Here is a 24,991-nt window from a genome sequence, read left to right as displayed (position 1 = left end):
CGGTGGCGCGGGCTCGTTGGGCCGAAGGGCCAGTTTCCCGTGCTGTGTTGTTCTTTGTACTCCGGAGAAGATGTCGTAGCTTCTCCGCTCCGGGGAAGTACTGGACGACGAAGGGTACTCTGTCCACTGTGTCCTGTGTTTGCCTTCTGAGGAGATCGGTGCGGTTTTTCGCTGTGGCGCATCGGCTTCATTGAGTGTGTTCTCCACAGGAGCTTTCTTGCGTTGTTCTGACAGAATTGCTTAAGCACATGACTATTAGCTTTACTCCTTCCCTTTCATCGAACCCGTGCATCATCTTTTTGCTGCCTAACCTCCACAAAGAAACTGTGTGGGTCAGCGGATGGCTCAGAGTTGGGATTTTATTTGTAATTTCAGCCGATTGTGCCACTGTAAACGTGTATGTAACAGCTGGGCCCTGAGCCTCTCCGACCCGATGTTCAGTCCTCACTGGGTTCATCGCTCCTGGAGGGGAATCTGAGGGTGTGGTGGGTGTGACGTCCAGTGGGAAAGATGGTGGTGGGCCCCAATCTTCCGTTGGTGTAACATAAAGTTTAACATTCTCGTTTAACTCTCCCCAATCTGCATTCTGTATCTCCCCTTCCTCGACTGTCCCGAATGGAAATAGAAACTCATTTTCAACTGATCATCGGGATTCCGGCCTGGAAATGTTTCCCTGGTATTTTAGTGGTTGCCTATCTCTGTTCCTTACTGGCTTGATGTCATGTTTTGATTCCCTCCTGCAGATCGGTGCACACAGCTTCCAATTGTGCTCCCACCCGGTCGACTTGATCTTTGGCCAAGACAGCACACTGGGCATCTTGGTCGGCCCTCTCGTACTGGGTCTGAAAATTGCCCACAGCCAACGGATTAGATCGAAGCTCGACTGTCCTTCCTCATCCAGTGGTGAATGGTGGTGGACAATTCAACAACTCACTCGAGGAGGAGGCTCCACAAATATCCCCATCCTAAATGATGGAGGAGCCCAGAGCAATTATTAATCACCCACCCAATCAACAGTCAGTTATCTTATAGAATATCAAACTCTGACTTTGACTTAACTTATGTGTGACTGGCAAGTACCCAGGCAAATATTGGCCTTTATCTGTGTGCTGGTCTCTGTAGTCCTCTGCGTAGTCTGGTCCTTTGGTCTGGTCGGATACTCTGGCTCTGGTCTTCCTTCCTACTTGTGTGGGGAGCCTCTCCTCATGCTGGTCGTTGTTTGTTGGGGAAAAGAGAGAAAGAGAATCTTCCGTTACGCCACACCCTTTATACCGCGTCGGTTTTCACATCCTTTTGACGATTACCAATCAATTGATCTGGGCTCGATCACTCTGGCTGACAGGTACTGCCAGACCGATCTCTGGGTGTGAACCCGACGGCCATGCCTGTAGGTGCTGGAGGCACGGAGGTCACATACCTCCCTCCAGATAAGGGGATGAGGCATCCCTGTGTCTGCTAAACAACCCAATTGACCAAAATGTGTCCTGTGTCCCGGAGATGGCCAATATCCTGTGTATTCCAGCTCTTGAAGCTACAGCCTGTTTCTCTCTGTCAAATTCCTTTAGAAGCTGCAGCCTGTCTGTTTCAGCTCTCGTCCAATTATCCCAGCGTGTCCTTGCAAACCATCATCTTAAATGGCCCGTTTTGTAACAACACACACACACACACACACACAGACACACAGACACACACACACACACAGACACACAAACACACACACACACACAGACACACACACACAGACACACACAGACACACATACACACACAGACACACACAGACACACACACAGACACACACAGGCACACACACGCACAGACACACACAGACACACACACACACACACACAGACACACACACAGACAAACACACACACACACACACACACACACACACAGACACACACACACACACAGACACACACACACTCACACACACACACACACCCTGGAGCCAGGGTGGGGAGCTCACAGAAAAGTCAAGCCTAATGCAGGAGGAGTTTCTCGAAAGGGTGAAGGGAGCCCGGAAGAGGTGCAATGCCTCGTACACCACTGACAAGGAGCCCAATGAATAACTCGCGGCACACGCTCAGTGACACCAAAATTCTCTCTTATATTGTGTTGCTGCTGAAGAGTGATATTTTTCAAATTCTTGTTTGAAAATCCCATCTGCTTAATCCGCGATCTGTGACAGCTTGATTCGGCGAATCACATTTAACATCGGCCCAACTGATCCCTTCTCACGGCTGTCTTTGAAATTACTGACACATGCCGTCAGCGACACTATCATCAACAATCAATTTATTCATTTGATCAATATTCCCAGATATCATTTCCCATTCACTATTTGGTTCTGGTGTCAGGGATTATCCAATTTCTCTGAAGCCAATCTCATCTCTAACCTTGGTTAAAGCCCCTTGACATTTCCCCGAGAGAGCATCACACTGGTTGTAGTGATATCATTTAACCAGATGTTATTGGGATTTGGCAGCTCCATTGCATTGCTGCACGTTGCAAGTAGAAAGGTCATGGATGTTAATAGAATAGAAATCCTGTCCAATTGAAAGGGCTTCAGTGATTCTGTTTGTTCAGTGAGTGGAATGAATGTCATTCCCCCATAGATTCCTCCCGGTGCAGTCGAGGGATTTTCCCTTTTTTAAAGGGAGATTCCTGTCAATGAGTCACCCAATCGCCTCAGCAGTAGTGTGAAATCCAGCTGCAGCGGGCTGCAGTGTGAAAGAGAGAGAAAGCAGCTTCCTCAGCATATGAGGAATAGATTGAAGTGCTCCAGAGATGGGACTGTATCTGAGACCAATGATCTGGAATGGTGAAACAATGGGAAACAATCTCAGTTCAGTAGATTGGAACGCTACATCTATGGGTGAGAATATAAGAACAATAACGGAGAGAGCTGGAACAACAGGTCAGAATCTGAGTACATCGGATCACAAGGTCACAATAATGGAGAAGGGCTTATCAGCGGCAATATACAACCTTTCTACCTATTATAGATGGATGTCACTGAAACTCCGGATCCTTTGGGCACTGCAGGTTATTCAGGCTGGTTACTATCCCCTCCTCGCTGTTATTGGAGTCCCTGGTAAGTCACACTCTCTCTCTCCCTCTCTCTCTTCCTCTCCCTCTCTCTATTTCTTTCTTTCTCTCTCTCCCTTTTTGATGTTGACCACGGAAGCATTGTTTATTGTCTTAAAAATACATCAGCATCCATAATACCCTTCATAGAAGGAAAAGTGTCCCCATTACCTGGACTTGCTGACATGTGACTCCAAATCAACAGCAATGTGGGAGACGCCTCATTTCCCTCGGAATGCTGAGAAAGTTCCCACATACCTGATGAAGGAACAGTATTTCAGAAAGCTTGTGTGTTTAACATCAAATAAACTTGTTGGACTTTAACCTGGTGTTGAAGAGTTCTGACTGTGTTTACCCCAGTCTAAGCCGGCATCTTCACACAATGAGGAATGAAGCACTCACGCCTCAATCCTCCCACCATCGGATATTTTATATCCCCAGCCTTGGCTATTCCAGTTCATCCACCAACTCCCAAATCCTGTTTCTCAAACGTTCGATTTATTCACCTCTCCCCCCAACCCCTCTCCTCCTCTCCCCGGACACCCGCCAATGTTCTGTGTTCGTGTGAGTGGGCAAACACGATCACTACGGACTCAGGGTCAGGTTCAACAGCGGGACAGCTTTATTTTTTACGTTGACGGAGGTGCAGTCAGGACACACAATCCAAACTATCCTGAAAGCGCTCTAAAGACCCACTGCAATGGGTACAGTTATACCTGAACTTGACACACTGTACAATTCAAATGCTAATGTTTTCTTTACAGTATTCGACTCTGACCATCCTGTTTCAATGTCTTCAAGTATTGTAACGATGTTTTTAAGTGTGTGTTAATCGTTTCTGTCTGATGGGTTTATTAATGGTCTAGAATCTCCGGGGTTTGAACAATGGGTGTTTATTCTCAGGGAGTTTATGGGGCCAGGGATCCTTCCTTAGTGATGCTAATCTTCAGGTGTCTCCACAGAGGGTTGCTTGATTAGATCAGAGGTGCTGATTTGGTGGGATGGGGGTGTGCTTTTTAATTTAGTTCCTGTCGGTGCCATCCTGTCCCCTTCCCTTTGTGTGATAGCCCTTATTTACATTCTAAAAGCATGTCCTTGCCTGCGAGTCTGTGTCTGTTCCCCTGTGACCTTTAGTGGGGAGGCTCTGAGTGCAGCTTCAGTCTGCTTCCATATTGTGTACCCAGTTTCATAAAATTTATTGTCCGATAGCATCTGACTCAGTGGAAAAAACAACACACCAAAACCTCCCCCTGTTATTCCTTTGTTTCAATCCCCATTGCACTTCCTCCACTGCTTCACCCAGTCATCAAGATTGCTCTCCCACCCACCCTCCCGCTGCCCATTGTATACCGCGCTCTTCAAATTCCCAGTGTCTCCAAGTCAAATCACCCTCACCTCCATGGACTGCTGCAGCCTCATGCAGGAAACCTGGTTCCACTTCTCATGACCCCTCCAGGTTCTCCTCAGCCCTTTTTAAACTCATTCCGAGCAACCTTGTAACCCTCAAGCGACCCAACTGAACCTTGTTTTCTCATCCTTTCATCTGCTTCCTTTTTCCTCTTGACAAGACATTCAATCTCCTTTGTGAACCATGGTTCTCTCACTCGACCATTTCCTCCCTGCCTGACAGGGACATACCTATTAAGGACACGTAGTATTTGTTCCTTGAACAAGCTCCACTTTTCATTTGTGCCCATTCCTAACAGTCTCTGTTCCCATCTTATGCTCCCTAATTCTTCCCTAATCACATCATAATTATCCCTGCCCCAGTTATAAACCTTGCCCTACCGTGTGACCCTATCCCTCTCCATTGCAATAATGAAGCACACTGAATTGTGGAGTCGGACTTTAGGAACTTTCAAGTGGTTATTGGATAGGCACATGGAACAAACCAGAATAATAGGGACTGGGATCGCTTGATCTTAGTTTTGGAGAAAGCTCGGCACAACATCGAGGGCAGACGGGCCTGTACTGTGCTGCACTGTTCTATGTTCGATCTACTCTATCAATACCAGTTAGGACGTTATGTTGGACTAAAGTCACCCATCACTTTTCAACACCAAGGAACACAAATTTGGATGTTTTAGTCTCTCCTGAGGGAATGTAGGAGTCAATCATATTCCTGTGAATCTGGAATCACAGGAAGCCCAGATCAGGTAATGATAACAGATTTTCATCCTTAAAATACATTCATGAAACAAGTACAACAACAGATTGGCTACACTGCGAGTCCCCGCTCCTCCCTGCCCCCGTGTATCAACATGCATTGGGAGTTACCGCAAACAGAAATCAAACCACAACAACATACTCATTCTGAGAATGCAAAACGTGGTGAGTAGCCTTAAATCCAACGGGTAGTAACTCGCTTTCTGACTCCCAAAGCCCGTCCACAATCTAAGAGTTGCAAGTCCGCAGTGTGATGGAGTTGTCTCTATTTGTCTGGATGAGCGAAGCTCTACCTACACGCAGGAAGATCAACATCACCCAGGATAAAAGGAGCTGGCTTATTTTCCATCTCTTCTAACAACATGTTCTTTCCCCACGGCTGACAGTGAGCACCATCTCAGCATGGTCTGCAGAACTTCAGCAAATCACCATTGACATCTCCTTTAAAAATCACAGCCCTCACTATCCAGCTGGATAAAAACTGATGGTAAATGAGAACATCACCACCTCCAGGTTTCCTTCCAAAACACTCAGCAGGCACTCTTGGATTTTGTCCATGGATGCAGTTACTTTGAAATTAGATCCATTTTGAAATCAGAGCAGGCAGGTTATATTCTATCAGCATGAACATTTCCAGTTAAATATTTAAATCTGTCAGAGTCAAACACAGCTCGGCCAAATGTCAGTTGAGTTCATTCATCAGAGTTGAATGTTTTCCGGCATTATCGGTTGCTTAATGTTGAATTGTTTCTGGATAGGAAGGCAGTCATTGCAATGATATGAAGAAAGATTGGCAATTTGACCACGATGCCTTTGATCATTTCATTGTGAATATTTTGCGGTATTTTACAGACTTTGCAGTCCCTTCGCTTGCGTTAATTCCAGAAATCTCAGGATGAATTAACACAGCAAAATGCTTCCATAATCTGTGCCTATAAAGCTTGATGACTAATATCTGGATTTATTTCTGCTCCTTAAAGTTAACGTGATGACAATTGGAATACTCTCTCAGGAAAGATGTGGTCTCTCCAAATGTGTAACACACTACCTGGTTTCGATGGCAGCCGCTGATCTACTGGTCGTTATTTTTGACGTGATATTGAGACAAATTCCAATTGTTTATCAGGAGCATTTCCTATTCCTCTGGGACATGGATGTGTGTAATATCCACACTGTGCTCCTTTATGCAGCTACTGACTGTTCTGTTTGGTTCACTGTCGCTTTCACCTTTGATCGACTTGTGACAATTTGTTGCCCCATGCTGAAAAGTAAACTTTGCACCGACAAAATGGCTAAAGTTGTCCTGGGATCAATCACTGTTCTGAGCTGTTGTAAGAACATTTTTTGGTATTTTATGATGGCAAATTGGTATGGGTTGATGAACGACCCATGGTTTTGTTTTGTACCTTTCAGTGTCATTGATTCTCCTGTCTGGATTGCCGTTGAACTCAGCCATCATATTCTAAACCCCTGTGTCCCATTTGTTCTGATTCTGTTGTTCAATATTTGCACCATCAGGCACATTTTAGTGACCAGTAGATCTCGCAGGAGACTCCAAACTCCTGTCAATGGAAAAGGGACCAAAGACCCAGAGATGCAGAAGCGAAGGAAATCTATTATTTTACTCTTTGCTATCTCAGTGAATTTTATCATATTATGGGCAACAATAATGGTATACTCTGTATGGAGGCGAATGTATTATTTGGGGTATTGTGCTCTTTGGATGGATGATATTGTTCAGGAGTTCGGCTTCATGCTTCAGCTCATGAGTTGCTGCACAAATACTTGTATATACGCTGTGACCCAGAGGAAATTCAGAGAGCGATTGAAGAATGTGCTCAAATATCCCTTTATGCAATTATTTCAATGATGCTGATAACAGGCAAAGAATAACTCATGGAATCCTTGATTTAATTGCACATTTCCCAACATGACAGGGCCACACGTGACAGAGCAGGTTGTACCCTGTTGATATATTTTTAGATTGTAGAGAATTAAATCTGAATATGGGGAAAGGCAGGAAGACCCTGATGCTATGGTGGTGCTGAACATTTTTTGACAATGTAGGAGAGCCTGTCTAAACAGTGGCAATAAACGCTGCAGGAAACTCGCAGTGGGATTTGAACGGAATTAGGATTTGGTGCAAAGCGAAAGCTTCTCAGTCAGTTCCTCGCAGAGCAAGCAGCAAATTTAGCCTTCAAAGATTGAATACAGTTGGTAGCCCTCTGTTTCCTCCAGCTCCACACCTCCACCAGCACCATGGACCTCCCAGAAACCAATACCGGGAACAGGATGCGATGGTGGTAATTACAGAGGGAAATGGATTCATCCATTCGGAGCATGTGTGGAACGGATGATTCAGCATTTATACCAATTGATGAGATTTGAATGCTGCACAAAATAAGAGCAGGTGATAGATAAACAAGCAATTCGCGAGTGGATGGGATCGAACAAAATCACAGTGGGAGAATGTGTGTGTTATAACTGGCAGAGATGGAGTGAGAAAACCATTACACTGGTGAGGTGAGTGATAGAGCAGATAAACAATGTGGGTATCAGTATATGTGGAATTAATGGAGTATTTAGTCACATTGGAATTTCAGGATCTGTGCAACAGGCACTGGGGGAGTGTTTGTGATTGATGATATGCAGAGAGGATATGTGGTGATGGATCTGGTAGAGCAGAGGAGCGAGTGAGATATCACCCTCTATCCAATAGAGGTGAATGTGTACCGTGAACAGAAGGGAAGTTGTTGGGTTGTAAGTTCGCTGCTCCATCATGTAATGGATCAAAGTCAATAATATTTGGGAAGTTTTTTAAACATAATCATGAACATATACTTTTTGATCCCTGTGTGTTGGTCAGAATCTAGATGTTTAAATGGTGTTTAGATTTTATTTCTTCAGTTTCTTCCATTTTCAAAGTTACCTGTAAGTTCATTGGTTTGTTAAGCTAAGGGGGGATTTACAACTGTATAACAAACACAAGGAATATGAAATAGTTTTATTTTTAATATTAGAAACCTGGGAGTAACACTGAGACAGCAAAAGTAAATTGAGTTGATTGTGTTCCCAGGAGCAGGGAACAGTTTTATCACTCTGCAGAAGGACAGGAAAAGAGCTTGCATATTGCACATCATAAATTAATAAACCAAAATTTCACAAACCGTGGGAGCGGTATAGAAGGCAAAATCTGAAGACCTTCTAAAGATTTGATTCCATAAACTGAAATCTTTAAGGGGTAATTTTCAAAGTACTAATTCCTGTAAGGAGGTGCTGTTCTGCTTTAAATATCACTTCTTCTTTATTGTAATAAATCTTTAACTCGAATAAATAACCATCAACTTTCATTTCAAAAGTTTTATATCTGAGTTTCTGAAAAAAACCCTCAACAAACAAATTGCATCATCGTTCTGTTCCCAGTATCCATTCGGGATTTGAAGAGCCTGGACTGAGCAACTGATATCGCATCAAATTCCTGCCGGCTCTTTGTGGAATTTAAAACAGGAATTTTTTGATGTCCTTGAGAATGGTAAATTCAAAGGGAGGGAGTGTGGGGAGAAGATTTACTGCAGGTGGGTATACGAATGCAAACTGGTACCGGGGTTAAAAGAACAGTAGAACATAAGAAATAGGAGCAGGAGTCGGCCATCCAGCCCTTCGAGCCTGACCCACCATTCAATAAGAAGGATTAGCTATGGGAAATGTGTGGGGCTATGGAGATTGAGCGGGGTGGGGTGGGATTGGGGTAGGATTCTCTTCAGGGATTCAATGTGGAATCCAGCAGCCGAATTGCCTACTTCTGCTCTGTGGGAAATTTCTGTTTCCATTCAGCAATGAAATGGGTGGGGTTTAAAGTGGGAACCTCAAAAAGTTCTGAGAGAGCTTTCAAAGTTCGACAAAAGGTGAATAAACCTCAGACAACAGAACTGTCACAAAATTTGCAGTTTGACGTATGCGCAAGGATGGAAAAACGACACGATTAAAGGGATTGGAGATCACTTCCATTTGATTTGATTTGATTTATTATTGTCAGATCCATTAACATAGAACATAGAAAATAGAACACCACAGCACAAACAAGCCCTTCAGCCCACAAGTTGTGCCGATCACATCAATACCTACCAAGCCATAGAAATATCTGTAACTCCCAATCCCATTAGATCTCATATACTCATCCAGAAGTCTTTTAAAAGACCCCACCGAGTTCACCTCCACCACCACTGACGGCAGCCGATTCCATTCACTCACCACCCTCTGAGTGAAAAACTTACCACAAACATCTCCTCTGTACTTGCTTCCCAGCATCTTAAACCTGTGTCCTCTCGTAGTGACCATTTCAGCCCTGGGAAATAGCCTCCGAGAATCCACCCTATCTATTCCTCTCAACATTTTATAAACCTCTATCAGGTCGCCTCTCAACCTTCGTCTCTCCAGGGAGAAGAGACCTGGTTCCCTCAACCTATCTTCATAAGGCATGCCTCCCAATCCAGGCAACATCCTTGTAAATCTCCTCTGCACCCTCTCAATAGCTTCCACATCCTTCCTGGAGTGAGGTGACCAGAACTGCACACAGTACTCCAAGTGGGGTCTGACAAGGGCCTTATAAATTTGCAGCATTACCTCCCAACCCCTGAACTCAATCCTAAACTTAATGAAGGCCAGTACACCATACACCTGCTTAACCACATCCTCCACTTGCGAGGCCGATTTAAGATTCCTATGGACCTGGACCCCAAGGTCCTTCTGCTCTTCAACCCAGCTCAGACTCCTACCCTTGATATTGTACTCCTGTATCCCATTAGTCTTGCAAAAATGGACCACTGCACATTTATCCACGTTTATCCACATTTCTTGTGCGCGACACAGACAAAGCATACCGTTCATAGAAAAGGAAATGAGAGACTGCAGAATTTTGTGTTACAGTCATAGCGAGGGTATAGAGAAAGATCAATTTAATACAAGGTAAGGCCATTCAAAAGTCTGACAGCAGCACGGAAGAAGATGTTCTTGAGTCATTTGGTACATGGCTTCAGATTTTTGTATCTTTTTCCTGAAGGAAGAAGTTGGATCAGAGAATGTCCGAGGTGTGTGGGGTCTGTAATTAATGAAATAAACCTGTTGGATTTTAACCTGGTGTTGTGAGGCTAATTATTTATCAAATTCTAACAGGACTGGACAGGGTAGATGCAGGGGAGAAGGGGGGGTGGTGGGGTGGGGTAGGGTTCTCCCCCATGGTGCTGGAGTCCAGAACAAGGGTCACAGTCTGAGGACACGGGATTGACCATTTAGGGCGGAGGTGAGGAGACATTTCTTCACCCAAAGAGTGATGAGCCTGTGGAATTCATTCCCACCGGAAGTAGTTGATGCCAAAACATTGAATGCATCTAAGAGGCAGCTGGATATCGCACTCGGGGCGAATGCGATCAAAGGTTATGGGGAAAAAGCAAGATTAGGCGATTGAGTTGGATGATCAGCCATGATTGTGATGAATGGCGGAGCAGGTTCGAAGGGACAAGTGGCCTCCTTCTGCTCCTATCTTTTATGTTTCTAGATATAATTTCCAGGTTATATTTTAACAAACATTTGAATTAATGTATTGTGGTAATACAATTTCACCAATAATTTCTGGCAGTGTTTATTATTTAACTCTACTCTCTGTGCCTGAAGTTGTGTGGTAGCCTTCCTGCTGGATAACACTTCTACACCGTCACTCGGCTGCTCACAGGAGGCATTGCTGCTTACTGTACATCCATTTACTTTCCATTTCTTAATTTTGTGACCCTCGTCTGTTTAAAATATTCAACTTGGATGATGATGATGATGAAGCGTTCGTGTTAGTTCTGTCCTCTGTGTTCTGGCCTTATTTAAGATTGGAATGTAGTCCTGGCAATAACATACCTGACACAGGCTCGAAATCAGACAGGCACACACTTTCTAAAGTAGAAAAATGCAATGGGTGGCAGCTTAACACTTCAGCAATGCCTTCATTTCACATCATCAGCAATTGGCAGCAGAGACATTGTTTCCATTTGATTCATCTCCAGTGATCCACAGACAAAGAGAAATTATCAAAAGATGGAATGGAGCATGATTCTACACATTAACCCAGTCTGACCAGATAATGATAAGGAATAAGAACTTGGGAAGACTCTCCAACAACACCCGAGGATCGCTCGGTGTTAATGTGGAGAAAAAAAGCTGGCTTGCTTATTGCACATGAAGGCAGATTTTTCGCACGGATCAACAGGATGGAAATGTATCGTTATTTCACACTGATCCTGCGAAACCAAGTGATGACCAAGAACAGGAACATAAATTACTTCCCACCTCGTCCCCTTCTCTGAAAAAAGCAGAACACTGGGAATGTTTTGGGAAATGGAAAGCTGAGCTGGTTCTCCCCACATCAATCCTGAAACTCTTGGTTATGGTACAAAGCTTGAACTCATTCCCTTGAACAATGTCAGCAGGATTGGGTAATGATCGGCTCCTGGATACTGACCCAACATATTAACATGAACCCCACACCACCGAGTTCCGTCCTACTGGTCCTAATTGGACCATTGCTCTGATTTACACTATTATCTGTAGCATTGTTTACCTTTGCATGTGCAAGGATTATTTAAGATTGGAACAATTCCCATAACCTCCCTACACTGCTGAAAGAGACTATACATCCATCGAGCCTGCAAGCAATTTCCTAAAGAGTATCCTGGTTCACCACCCTGCCCCATACCTGGAACCCCACACATTTGTCATGGCTCCTGAATCGAGCCTACAATTACTTGGTCACCAAGGGGGAACACAGCATGGCCAATCCAGCTAACCTACACATCTTTAGGATGTGGGAGGAAACGACAGCACCCGGAGAAAAGACACACACAAACACAGGGAGAATGTAGAAACTCCATACAGACAGTACCTGAGGCTGGAATTGGACCAGGGTCCCTGGCGCTGTCAGACAGCAGTGCGAAGCACTGTGCTACCATGTCACCCTTTGTGTTTCTACTCGCTCATTCCAAATTATAATGTATATTCAATGATTGATTTGATTAGATATTATTCATTCTTTGAAGAGGATAATTGGTTCCAGGGACAATCATTGCAAATTGCCACTGGATATAAAAAAAACTTTCACACTCAAATTTTAAAACCTCTCAGCCTGGTGCATTATTTACTTTTTGACTTTCTTTCTTCACAGTTAACCTAGTGACCGTTATCATCTTGTCTCGGGAATAATGTGGTCTCTCCAAATGTGTAACTCGCTCCCTGATGGCCATGGCAACATCAGATCGATTGGTTGTCATCTTCGACCTATCCTTGAGACAGATTCCTATTCTTTGTTGGGAAGTGTCTTTATGTGGAGTCCATCGCTTTGTGCAATATACACACCATCCTGCTTTATGCAGCTACTGGCTGTTCACTCTGGTTCACCGTCACTTTCACTTTTCATCATTTTTGGTCATTTGCTATCAAAACTTCAAATATATATACTGCATTGAGAAAATGGCTACTATGGTTCTAGGAACTGTGACTGTACTGAGTTGATTGAAAAATATTTTTTGTTACTTTATGCTAACAGGCTGGTATGCACTGGTGAACCAACCCTGGTTATGCTCTATATCAGAGGATGCTCGATTATCAACTGCCTGGGGACCAATCAAGTCCTTTCATCACATTTTAAACTCGGTGGTCCCATTTGTTCTTATTCTGCTGATCAATGTTTTCACAATCAGAAACATTCTGGTGAAAAGTACAGCCTGCCGGAGACTCTGAGCTCAAAATTGTGGGAAGGCTCCCACAGACTCAGAGATAGAGGGGAGAAGGAAATCCATCATTCAACTGCTTGTAATTTTGGGGAATTTTATACTCTTATGGTTACTGTTAATGGTAAATTCTACATGGGTCAGAATGCACTGGACGGATTTTACCTATGTATTTATGCATAACTGTGTGTGAGAAATGACCTTCATGCTCCAGCTCCTGAATTGCTGCACAAAAGCTTGAATTTATGCTGTGACCCAGACTAAGTTCAGAGCACAATTGAAGGAGATGATGGGATATCCCTTTAAAATATTTGTAAATTCATTAAATATTGAGAAAAAAATGATAACTTGAAAACAGTTTTATTTCTCTCGAACAATAATTTCTCCTGTGTGTCAATGGTACAGACATACTGGGGACATTTTGCTATATCTTGGGCTCTGCAAGGCATCTCCAGTTTTTGTCGTGCTCCTGGAACAAAATCCTAAATTAGAACATAGAACAGTACAGCACAGTACAGGCCCTTCGGACCGTGATGTGCCGAGCTTTGTCCGAAACGAAGATCAAGCTATCCCACTCGCTATCATTCTGGAGTTCTCCATGTGCCTATCCAATAACCGCTACAAAGTTCCTGAAGGGTCCGACTCCACTATCACAGCAGGCAGTGTATTCCACACCCCAACCACTCTCTCTGAGTAAAGAATCTATCTCAGACATCCCTCCTATATCTCCCACCATGAACATTATAGTTATGCCCCCGAGTAACAGCTACATCCACCCGAGGAAATCGTCTCTGCACGTCCACTGTATTAATCCCTCTCATCCTACATTAAGTTGCTCTGATCCTCCTCCTCTCTAAAGAGAAAAGCACCAGCTCCCGCAATCTTTACTCGTAAGACCAACCCTCCAAACCAGGCAGCATCCTGGTAAATCTCCTCTGCACTCTCTCCAATGCTTCCACATCCTTCTTATTGTGAGGTGACCAGAACTGCACACAATATTCCAAATGTGGTCTCACCAAGGGAGCTGCAGCATAACCCCACGGCTCTTAAACTCTAACCTCCTGTTAATAAACACTAACACACTATAGGCCTCCTTCACAGCTCTATCCATTGGAGTGGCAACCTTCAGAGATCTATGAATATGAACCCCAAGATCTCACTGTTCCTCCACATTCCTCAGAACACTGCTGTTGACCCCGTAATCCACATTCAAATTTGTCCTACCGAAATGAATTACCTCGCACTTATCAGGATTAAACTTCATCTGCCATTTTTCAGCCCAGCTTTGCATCCTCACAATGTCTCCTTGCAGCCAACAAGAGCTCCCGAACTCACCCACTACTCCAACAATCTTGGTGTCATCAGCAAATTTACTGACCCACCCTTCAGCCCCGTCCTCCAAGTCATTGATAAAATCCACAAATAGCAGAGGACCCAGAACTGACCCCTGTGGTACACCGCTGGTAACTGGTCTCCAGTCTGAAAATTTTCCATCCAACACCACCCTCTGTCTTCTATGAGATGCAGTGAGAAGTCTCACAACACCAGGTTAAAGTCCAATAGGTTTATTTGTAGGAAACACCACGAGCTTTCGGAACTGGCTGTTCCTTCAATGGGAGTTCTGGAACATTAACCTGGTGTTGTGAGGCTTCTTACTGTGTTTACCCCAATCCAACACCAGCATCTCCACTTCTATGAGATAGCCAGTTACTTATCCAATTGGTCAAATTTCCCTCTTTCCCACACCTCCTTTCTTTCTTCCTGAGCCGACCTTGGGAACTTTATCAAACACCTTACTAAAATCCATGTATACGACGTCAACTGCTCTTCCTTCATCCACACACTCAGTTACCTCAAAGAATTCAGACAAATTTGTGGGGCAAAACTTACTCTTCACCAATCCGTGTTAACTATCCCAGGTTAAGCTATATCTTTCCAAATGGTCATAAATCCTATCCCTCAGGACCCTTTCCATTAATTTACCAACACCAAAGTAAGACTGACTGGCCTATAATTACCAGGGTCATTCCTATTTCCTTTCTTGAACACAGGAACAACATTCGCGATTCTCCAGTGCTTTGACACTATCACCATGGACAGTGAGGACCCAAAGATCAAAGCCAAAGGCTCTGCAATCTCATTCCTTGCCTCCCAAACAATCCTAGGACATATCCCATCTGGCCCAGGGGACTTACCGACCCTCAGGTTTTTCAAACTTGCTAATGCATCCTCCCTCAGAACATCCACCTCCTGCAGCCTATCAGCCTGTATCACACTCTCATCCTCAAAAACATGGCCCCTCTCCTTGGTGAACATTGAAGAAAAGTATTCATTCATCGTCTCTCCTATCTCTTCTGGCTCCATGGACAAGTTCCCACTACTATCCTTGACCAGCCCTAACCTCACCCTGGTCATTCTTTTATTTCTCACATAAGAGTAAAAAGCCTTGGGGGTTTTCCTTGATCAGACCCACCAATGAACCGCCCAACTTATATACAGGTAAAAATAAAACACTGAACCAGCAACCACAGCAAACTACAAACCTTCCCAGGCCTCTCCACGGCCTACTTCCAGTTTCCCGTTTCCTACTGCACTGGAACAAAAAACTCCGAGAAAAAGTAAAATAAAAATCAAACTCTTACACTCAGCTCTCCCTGTACGAATCGCTCCCTCTCTGCTTGCTTTGGTGGAACAATGAGGTCGATACCTCGAAGGTGAGTAACTTTTATAGAAAAAAAATCCTTCCCATTAGGAAGCCAGATTGACCCGTTTGTCAAACGACCCAACTGAACCTTGTTTTCTCATCCTTACATACTCTTCCTTTTCCCTCTTGACAAGACATTCAGCCTCCTTTGTGAACTATGGTTCCCTCACTTGGCCATTTCCTCCCTGCCTGACAGGGACATACCTATCACGGACACACAGGATTTGTTCTTTGAAAAAGTTTCACTTTTTGTTTGTTCCCAGACCGGACAGTTTCTGTTCCCATCTTATGCTCCCTAATTCTTCCCGAATCGCATCATAATTACCCCCCACCCCAATTATAAACCTGAAGAGATTGATGAAGAGAGTGAACCTGTGCCTCAATTCTCGAAACGAAGGTGGTGGCTCCGGACCACTGCACTCTGCCTACTTCTGAAGCAGAACTGCAGGAACCTGTTCCAGTGTTGAAATGTCGCAAGATCACAGGGGGAGAGATGCAATGACAATATCGATTGAGGCAGTTAATGTTGTCCAAATGGGGAGCTATGCAGGGGTATATAGTGTGGAGTGTTCCTTTTACTGGCACTGAGGGGGTATATTTTCAACTGGGCAGTATCCACCTTACCATTACTAAGTATTGTAAATGAATCTTGATTTGATCAAGGGACACCGGTCTTTTTGAGTTCGTGAAATTTGAGGTAAAGGACAAAAAATGCATTCTACTGGGGTGGAAACTGGGGTGGAAAATCGACAATGATTTAAGGTAATCATTAAGCATTTAATTCCAGATTTTCATTGAAGTATTGTGCTTGAATGGAACCTGAAACAGGGCCCCCAAAACATTGTCCAAAGTCTTTGTATTAATAGTCCGGTGACAATGCCCCTGGGCCCCCACATGCACCTTTTCTTATAGAAAACACTGGTTTTGGGTTTTACGATACAATGACCCTGGTTTAGAAGCTATCGTGTGTTGGCAGGAATAAAGCTTATGACATTAGCAGCAGGTTGGAGGCCAAGAGATGCAAATAATTGTCTTTGTTCACAAGTGGTGGTGGCAGAAGTTACATTTTCAAAGCCATTCTGTTAGCTTGGCTGGAGTGTTTTTGCGATCGGGTGCGATATTCAAGTGTTATTTTTTGGTTTTGAAATCAAACACGTTCCCTGTAGTGAATGAAAATAATTTAATTTCACATATTGACTCATGGAAGGTGGGATATGAGTTGCAGTTCTGTGCAGGTATTGGTCCATTCATATCAGCATATCAAACACACATTCAGCAGGGGAAATGGTCTTTCCCCACTGCATCCTCTTTCTGAGGTTTAAATCCTGGTTCAGACATCTGAAAGAACCAAATACTGGCATTTGCAAATGTTGGGAGGCTTGCAGAGTATTTATGATCCATCTGTTTGAGGATGTCCATTTCATGCACAAACTCTGATCTCACTGTCCCCGGGTGGGGATCAGGTTTGCCAAATCACTGATGTGGTGTCGAAGGGGTCGAGGTTGATGAGCACTCAGTGGTCGTGTGCAGGTTAGGCTGTTCTGCACAATGCACAGAGGGATGCTGCACATTTCACTTTGAGATATCTCAGCCCTGGGATCATGCGTTGCCTTGTCAAGATGAGAACCTGATATTCACTTGGGTAACGAGGAACTTCAGTTCCTCGAGCCCAGGGACTGGGGCTTGGCCAATGATCAGGAGAATGGAAAATATTAATTGTCTTTGCATGGTTTTGAGGGTCCGCTTTCGGGGTCGATCACAATTGGGACGTTTCAACTTCCACTGCTGTGAGTTCTTAGTCTGTACAGCGATAGTTGGGCAGTTGGCTCCTGAACTTGGGCCAACCTTTCTGAGCTGGAATGACAGATGTCTTCTGTGTGAAATCTCGCCTGCCTCCATAACGAATATATCTGCAGAGCAGCAGACTTTTCGGTTCAGCATAAGATCCAATATGGTGTTGGTCACCGTGCTGGTGAACGGGATAAAGGATCCTCCCTTTATTGTAACACGACTGTCATGTGAGGAATGGTCAGGTAATGCTGTAACTCCAGCTCGCTGATCAATTCTGTGGGACATCACCACACATTTCTGGAGCATTGTAGAATTTGTTCTGTTCCAATGTTCCAGTTGGTCACAATTTTGAAGTGTACATAGAGTTATTTCTGCTTCTATCTGCTTTCTGGTTTGACAGGCCGCTGCCTGGAGTCCATTTTCTTCGGATCTTCAATAGTAACTGCCTGAGTTCATTCCCACAGGGAAATATTCCAATTCCTAGCAGCTTGTGGGCAGTTAATTTGTCATCTCTCACATCACTCCTTCCTGACATGGGATAAAGTACTTATTTTCCAAATCTGGAATCTTGAATTATTGACTTTCATGGTTCCTTTTAATCTTCTGCTGATGTCAAGTTGCTGAAAGGAGATTCCTGATGAAAAGACATTGCGTGCTGGAAAGGAAATGTTTACACCATTAGCACCAGGTTAAAGAATATAATATATACAAACAGCTGCCATGGTGTAGGTCTGTCTGGGACAGACTTCCCATCTGCTAAAACATTGTGCTGGCTTGACTGGAATGTTTCTCGAATCCAATGAGCTCGACATTCCACGTGTTTGCCTTTCTCTTCAACAGTTAACAGAAGTCCAGAAACAAGCTTGTGATTATCTGGAGCCATCTTGTCACCCAGACATTGTCAGTTAAAAAAGGGGGAAAAGCATCAGGCTGACCACAAATTTAACAACAAACACGTGAGCCTTTGACAGGTCTGAGTAATGATAAAACCGTTTAAGACTCATAGCGATGACACATAAGAACATAAGAAATAGGAGCAGGAGTAGGCCATCTAGCCCCTCGAGCCTGCCCCGCCATTCAATAAGATCATGGCTGATCTGTCGTGGCTCAGTTCCACATTCCCGCCCTCTCCCCATAACCCTTAATCCCCTCTCTTATCAAAAACTCATCAACCCGCGTCTTAAAAATATTTAGCGAGGCAGCCTCCACCACTTCAACGGGCAGAGAATTCCAGAGATTCACCACCCTTTGAGTGAAGAAGTTCCTCCTCAACTCTTTTCTAAACCGCCCCCACTTTATCTTGAGGCTGTGCCCTCTAGTCCTACTGTCCTTTCTGAGCGGGAAGACCCTCTCCACCTCTATCCTATCCATCCCATTCATCATCTTATATGTCTCAATGAGATCGCCCCTCATTCTTCTAAACTCTAACGAGTCCAAGCCTAGTTTATTCAGCCTCTCCTCATAGCTCAACCCCCTCAACTCCGGTATCAGCCTAGTCAACCTCCTCTGCACTCCCTCCAAGGCCAAAATATCCTTGTGCAAGTGCGGCGAACAAAACTGCACACAGTACTCCAGCTGCGGCCTCACCAGTGCCCTGTACAGTTGCAGCAAGACCTCCCTACTTTTATATTCAATCCCCCTCGCTATGAAGGCCAGCATCCCATTCGCCTTCCTTGACCACCTGCTGCACCTGCAGGCTGGGTTTTTGCGACTCATGCACAAAGACCGCGAGGTCCCTCTGCACCGTCGCCTGCTGCAACACATTTACACCCAAGAATCATTGATGTCTTATGGGCAGCAGCACCAAAACGTCCGCAATTTTTGCATTCAGCAAGCCTCCTGCATCCATTAAATCCGAGGAAATTATCTACTTTATGAGGAATAAAAAGTATTTGAAAAAAGGGGTTAACTGAGCTTGTTTGTTTAGTCACTGTAATTATGTTAATCTCCGTAGATACTCATGATGTCACAAGAGACTTTCTATCTCCTGTTAAGAAGGGGTTCCTATTCACGTGTTAGCTGATAGTGTTCGCAGAAGCTTCACCTCCAGCTCATAAAGTTTAGCAGCGCCAGTGACAAGGAGAGGATCGGTCAGAATCTCAGATCAATAGACTGGAGTGTCACAACAATGCATCAGCATCGAATGACAATGGATTGGAATGTTACAGCAATTGATGATAATCTGGGATTAACACAATTGAATGATACGGCAACGGTTCAGAGTCTGAGAACAACCTGGTGGAATATTACAGCAATGGACAGAGCTTTGTCCTATTGGATTGACAAGCTTCATGAAAATAGCTGGTGGATAACGTCAGCTGATCGGATCACATTTGTAATTCACATTTTCCAGTACTTTTACTATCCCATCCTGGCCATTATTGGCGTCCCAGGTAAATCTCAGTAACCAGTTAATAATTAGATAAGAATGTTTAACTATATTTCTCCTCTCGTCCCTTTGTTTGCTGTTGCCGTTTCTCTTAAGTCTCAGTGTTCAGATATTAACATCCCCATGTCCATTCGCATTTAGAATGTTCTTAATAATTCAATTTCTCCACTTTGCTCCAGGTGGAATCTATCATAAACTTCATCTGCACCATCTCACAGTCTGACCTGTATTCACGCATCCAGAGAACATTTGTGTTTGGCTGATGTATTAATAACTTTTTTCCTCAGGTGGGTGAAACTGGCTGGGAGGTCCCTTGGTTTTCCCAACATAACGAAATTCCTGATGCCGTGTGTGCTGAACCATTCGTCCCACTGACCTGCACTTGAACCTTGTCCCTCCACACCCGTCTCATCCATGAACCCGTCCAAGTCTTTCCTAAATGTTAAAAGTGACCCCACATTGACCACTTTATCCGGCAGCTCATTCCACACTCCCACCACTCTCTGTGTGAAGAAGCCTCCCCTAATATTCCCTTTAAACTTTTCTGCTTTCACCCTGAACCCGTGCCCTCTGGTTTTTCTCTCCCCTAGCCTCAGTGGAAAAAGCCTGCTTGTATTCACTCTATCGATACCCATCAAAATCTGATACACCTCTATCAAATCTCCCCTCATTCTTCTACGCTCCAGGGAATAAAGTCCTAACCTGTTCAATCTCTCTCTGTAACTATCCAGGTGACTATCCAGGTAAGTCTTTAACGATGCCAGCGTGTCTGCCTCCACCACCCTACTTGGCAGTACATTCCAGGCCCCCACCACCCTCTGTGTAAAAAACGTCCCTCTGATATCTGAGTTATACCTCGCCCCTCTCACCTTGAACCTGTGACCCCTCGTAATCGTCACCTCCGACCTGGGAAAAAGCTTCCCACTGTTCTCCCTATCTATACCATTCATAATTTTGTACACCTCTATTAGGTCTCCCCTCATTCTCCGTCTTTCCAGGGAGGACAACCCCAGTTTGCCCAATCTCTCCTCATAGCTCAGACCCATCATACCAGGCAACATCCTGGTGAACCTCCCCTGCACTCTCTCGAAAGCCTCCATGTCCTTCTGGTAGTGCGGCGACCAGAACTAGACACAGTACTTCAAATGTGGCCTAACCTACGTTCCACGCAGCTCCAACATCAGACTCCACCTTTTATACTCTATACCCCGTCCTATAAAGGCAAGCAGATCACATGCCTTCTTCACCACCTTCTCCACCTGTGCTGCCACCTTCAAAGATTTGTGGACTTGCACACCTCGGTCCCTCTGTGTCCCTTGATGGTTCTGCCATTTATCTTAACACAATGATACAGAAACAGAGGGAGAGACACAGAGAAAAGGTACAGAGGAAAAGTCAGATCAGCACAAATGCAGGTAAAGTTTTACACATCACCAATAACTGATATTTGGGACCAGGAAGAAGAGAAAACAAGGGGGATGGGGAACAATGAGGGGGAGAGAAACAGAAACAGACAATGTGAGCAAGAAGAATGGAGAAAGATTGTTCTCAGTTAACGGTTGAGTTGAACAGTCAGGGGCTAAGGTCTGTGGGATGGATGTATCGAATATTAACAAAGACGCCTCTCCCGAGTGGATGATATCTGGGAAGGGATGGGATTAGCAGGAGGTTGGATGGAAGATAAGGACTGGAATGAACAAAGAGATAAGCTTGGTCTCCATTCCAGTTCCACAAGAAGTACTGCCTGTGTCGTTGGCCAAAAAGTAAAGAATACATTTGATGTTTAAATTGGCCTGGGAGCAATTAGAATTCATTTTAATGAGGTTGTGTTTGTGGGATTCGATTTCACTCTCTCAGCCTCTCCAGTGATCTCCCTGAATTAGATAACCAGGAGAATGGAGTGAGGAAAAGAGGGTGAGTGAGGGGAGGTATGGGGGAAGAGAGAAATAAGCAGGGCAGGGGACAGAGCAAAGTGAGGCAGGATTTGGTGCCTTCACTGCCTCGTCACCGCTCAGCTCATAGTCCCGATCCTGTCAGAGCCTGGTGAAAAGTATAGCAGCCAATCCCAATCCGACTGAAGGGTATAGACAGAGGTAAGGTATTTCCTATGATAGAGACACATAGGAGAAGGGGCCATGGGCTTCAAGTGATGGGGGGAGAGGTACAACAGAGATATTAGAGGGAGGTTTTTCACACAGAGGGTAGTGGGCGTATGGAATGCTCTGCCAAATAAGGTGGTGGAGGCAAACACGCTAGAGTCCTTTAAGAGTAACTTAGACAGACACATGACTGAGTTGGAGATGGGTGGATATAGGAGAACCTTTCAAATAAGGGTCATTAGCATTGGGGCGTCCCTGGTAATGTAAATGGGTATAGTATGATAATAAATTTTTTCTCTTTCATTCACAGGTTTTAAGTCGGTCCACCTCGTGTCCAACGAGGGACATACACGCGATGGGTCGTACTGGGGCTGCTCTTGGTTGTTTGAGATTGGCCGAGTGCTTCATGTCGTTAGTGTGTGCCTAAACTGGACCAGATACTGGGCAAGACGACAGCTCAGTGACTATCACTGATTGCTGTGCAGACACATGGATTTGGGCCGGTGTCTCTGGGAGTTTGCGCATTCTCCCCGTGCTTGCGTGGGTTTTCTCCGGGTGCTCCAGTTTCCTTCCACACCCCAAAGATGTGCTGTTAGGCTGATTGGCAGGAATAAATTGTCCCTAAATCAGTTTCCCTCAATCTGGATGGCCATAAATCATTAGACAGGAGTCGGGGGGGCAGAGGGGGACTGGTGGTGTTGAGATGGCAGCGCGGGCTCGTTGGGCCGAAGGGCCTGTTTCCCAGGCTGATTTTATTCTTTGTTCTTTGACTCCAGAGGCAGTTAGAAATATTGAGAAAACAAGTAATTTGAGCAGTAGAATATATATGCATCAGCTCCAGCAGTCCAAAGGAGAGGGGTCAAGTGAGCAGAGCGATCGGGAGACCGTGTGAGGGATCAGGGGAGCAGAGAGAGATACAGAGACAGAATGAGGTGCCAGGTGAGCAGAGCGATACGGAGACAAAGATAGGGAGCAGGGCAGGGGGAATAAGAAACAAGGAGAGGACCAGGGAAGTAGAGGCATATGGAGACCAGGAGTGTGACCAGGGGAACAGACACATATGCAGACAAGGAGAGGGATGACAAAGGAAGATATACGAGAAAAGTCGTGAGATCATGGGTGCAGAAATAAGGAGACAAGGAGAGGGATCGGGGTGGGGATTGCAGAGCAGAGAGATATACAGACAAGGACAAGACTAGAGTAACAGAGAGATATGGAGCCAAGGGAAGAGTCGAGGTAACAGTGAGACACAGCCAAGGAGCAGAGGGGAGTATGGTAGGATGAGAGAAGAATTGGCGAATGTGGACTGGGGGAGTGCCTTGGAAGGTAGGTCTGCTGAGGAGCAGTGGAGGATCTTTAAGGAGATCTTTCTTGGTGCTCAGCAGAAATTTATTCCGATGGTCAAAAAGGACCGTAGGAGGAGAGGTAATAAGCCGTTGATAATGAAGGAGGTGAAGGAAAGTGTTAAATTAAAAGCGGAGGCGTTTAGAGTAGCTAAGAGTAGTGGGCGAGAAGAGGATTGGGAGAGGTTTAAATGTCAACGAAGATTGACAAAGAAGTTGATAAAGAAGGGTAGGAGAAACTATGAAGCTGGGCTAGCACTTAATATAAAAAAGGATAGCAAAAGTTTTTATAAATATATAAAAAGGAAGAGGCTGGCTAGGGTGAACGTTGGTCCCTTAGAGGATGAGAAGGGGGACTTAGTGGTAGGGGATAGGGAAATGGCTGAGGTCTTGAATAACTTTTTTGTTTCTGTCTTCACGGAGGAGGACATGAATAATTTGCCAGGTGTTAGCAATGGAAAGGTGGTAGGACTGGAGGGTCTCAATGACATTACTGTTACTAGAGAGGCGGTGCTCGACAGACTGGAGGGGCTGATTGTGGACAAGTCCCCAGGACCGGATGGAATGCATCCGAGGGTTCTGAAAGAAATGGCGGAGGTGATAGTGGATGCCTTGGTGGCTATTTTCCAGACGTCGCTGGATTCCGGGGAAGTGCCGGAAGATTGGAAAACGGCTAATGTTACGCCGTTGTTTAAGAAGGGTGCCAGGCAAAAGGCGGGGAATTATAGGCCAGTTAATTTAACGTCTGTTGTAGGTAAAATGTTAGAATCCGTCATCAAGGAGGAAATAGCGAGGCATCTTGAGGGGAACTGCTTGGTAGAGCAGACGCAGCACGGTTTCGTTAAAGGGAAGTCGTGTCTGACAAATTTACTGGAGTTCTATGAGGATGTGTCTAGGGCGGTGGATAGAGGAGAGCCGGTGGATGTGGTCTTTCTTGATTTTCAGAAGGCGTTTGACAAGGTACCTCACAAGAGGTTATTGCAGAAGGTAAGGGGGCATGGAGTTGGGGGTAGGGTGTTAGCGTGGATAGAGGACTGGTTGTCAAATAGGAGGCAGAGAGTGGGGGTCAATGGGTGCTATTCGGATTGGCGGATGGTGACTAGTGGAGTGCCCCAGGGGTCGGTGCTGGGGCCTCAGCTATTTACCTTTTATATAGATGATCTGGAGGAGGGAACCGAGTGTAGGGTGTCGAAATTTGCTGATGACACCAAAATTGGTGGAAAGGCAAATTGTGTGGAGGGTGGGGAGAGTCTACAGAAGGATCTAGATAGGCTGGGCGAATGGGCCAGGAAATGGCAGATGGAATTTAATGTTGGCAAGTGCGAGGTGGTCCACTTTGGTAGGAATAATGGTAGGAAGGATTATTACTTACGTGGAGAAAAACTGCAGCAGGCGACGGTGCAGAGGGACCTCGGGGTCCTTGTGCATGAGTCGCAAAAACCCAGCTTGCAGGTGCAGCAGGTGGTCAGGAAGGCAAATGGGATGCTGGCCTTCATAGCGAGGGGGATTGAATATAAAAGTAGGGAGGTCTTGCTGCGGCTGTATAGGGCATTGGTGAGTCCGCAGCTGGAGTACTGTGTGCAGTTTTGGGCGCCGTACTTACGCAAGGATATTTTGGCTTTAGAGGGAGTGCAGAGGAGG

The sequence above is a fragment of the Carcharhinus amblyrhynchos genome, chromosome 32 (assembly GCF_965287045.1).
Source record: "Carcharhinus amblyrhynchos chromosome 32, sCarAmb.v2.hapA, whole genome shotgun sequence".
Classification (NCBI taxonomy): domain Eukaryota; kingdom Metazoa; phylum Chordata; class Chondrichthyes; order Carcharhiniformes; family Carcharhinidae; genus Carcharhinus; species Carcharhinus amblyrhynchos.
Note: the sequence above shows the minus strand (reverse complement) of the source record.